Below are 1,887 nucleotides of genomic sequence, written 5' to 3'. Positions count from 1 at the left end.
TGCCTTCGCCTTGGCATGCCGTGGCCTTGCCTCGCCATGCGATGCATTCCGACAAAGTGACGCGAAGCGGAAGCCTATCATGGCGTAAAAATGTCGACAAAATTTTTCGACATTTGAATAATGGGGTTTGACAAGGTTTGAAAAATTCAATACAAATGGTAGGCTTGAATGTCGACAAAGTGACGCGAAGCGGAAGCCTACCACGGCGTAAAAATGTCGACAGAATTTTTCGGACCTTGTCCTGCCATGGGCTGCGCGCAGCATGCCGGCAGCCTGTGCGCAGCGTGCGCACAGCATGTCGGCAGCGTGCGCGCTGCTGAGACTGTCGACAGAAATTTTCGAAACTTGTCCTGCCATGCGCGCAGCGTGCTGATTCTGTCGACAGTGAGGCTAGCGAAACTTGTCCTGCCATGGCGTGCGCGCAGCCTGTGCGCGCAGCTTGCGCATCTGTCGACAGTGAGGCTAGCGAACTTGTCCTGCCATGGCATGCGCTGTGCGCAGCCTGTGCGCAGCGTGCGCGCAGCTTGCGCATCTGTCGACAGTGAGGCTAGCGAAACTTGTCCTGCCATGGCATGCGCGCAGCCTGCGCACAACATGCGCACAGGCTGTGCGCAGCGTGCGCGGAGCTTGCGCGCAGCTTGCGCATCTGTCGACAGTGAGGCTAGCGAAACTTGTCCTGCCATGGCATGCGCGCAGCGTGCGCGCAGTCTGTGCGCAGCCTGTGCGCAGCGTGCGCGCAGCCTGTGCGCAGCGTGCGCGCAGCCTGTGCGCAGCGTGCGCGCAGCTTGCGCATCTGTCGACAGTGAGGCTAGCGAAACTTGTCCTGCCATGGCATGCGCGCAGTCTGCGCGCAGCATGCGCGCAGCATGTGCGCAGCATGCCGGCAGCATGGTTCCAGGTTTTTTCAAATGTCGACAGAATTTTTCAAATCTTGTCAAACCCCGTTTTTATTGAAATTTCCTCGCACAATAAGCTCCCCATAAGTAGTCTATGATTTTTAGGACCTTCTCCAACTTACAAAACTAAAAAATTCCTCCCGGATTTGTTTTAATGATTTTTTCAATTTTACGACTTCTAAAAATAATAAAAAATACTTCCCGACTTCAAAAATTTATGAAACTTTTTCCCATCATAGATTGCATGTTTCTTAGTATCCCTGCAAAAAATCACGTCCAAATACCTTGTATTGAATTATTTAGAGCCCATTATGACTCCTCGCGCATAGGTGATGTCTCTTCCTGTCAAAGGGCTAAATGCATAAAATGCTATATAGGGGGGTGTGTGTTGCCTGCATATGCATGGCAGCCCATGCCTTCCTAGCTGCAGCCCCCTTCCCCCACGCCACACCCATGTCATGTTGCCTCGATATGTTGCCTCGGTATTATGGGTTTGGTGTCGGGGTCGGGGGGCTGCCACCCATGGCGGTGGTGGCCGGAATCCGGCCTCCGCCACCACGCCGCCGCCATGGGTGAGGGAGGAAAAAAAAGGCGTGGAAAGTTGCGAAATGGGGTTGTCTAGGCTTTTTTTTGGCATGGGAGAGCATGGAGTGCTAGGAACTCCTTCTCAAATGCACGGGCATGTCGACCACAACCTCATTTCGCAACAACAACCACCCGTGTGGGGTGGCGGTGGGTGGATAGTCGCGGATTGGGGCTTGCCAAGCCAATGTTTTCAAAAAATTTCATCAAAATTAAAAACAAATGTTTTGTTGCCTTCGGATTTGTGGGCGAGCGGCGAGTCGGAGTGGAGCCGGTAAAGTTTAACCTCGGTGTGCACGGTTGTTTTTAGAAACTCAATCCAATGCCGGGGACGTTGAAAGTGACGCTCTTATGAGTTGCAAACCCGCAAGATTTAAAGAACCTTTTCAAAACAATTTCAAACCAACAA

The sequence above is a fragment of the Prunus avium genome, unplaced genomic scaffold (genome assembly GCF_965620075.1).
Source record: "Prunus avium unplaced genomic scaffold, drPruAviu1.hap1.1 HAP1_SCAFFOLD_17, whole genome shotgun sequence".
Classification (NCBI taxonomy): Eukaryota; Viridiplantae; Streptophyta; class Magnoliopsida; order Rosales; family Rosaceae; genus Prunus; species Prunus avium.
The sequence above is the reverse complement of the archived record's forward strand: the minus strand, read 5'-3'. Positions refer to the sequence as shown.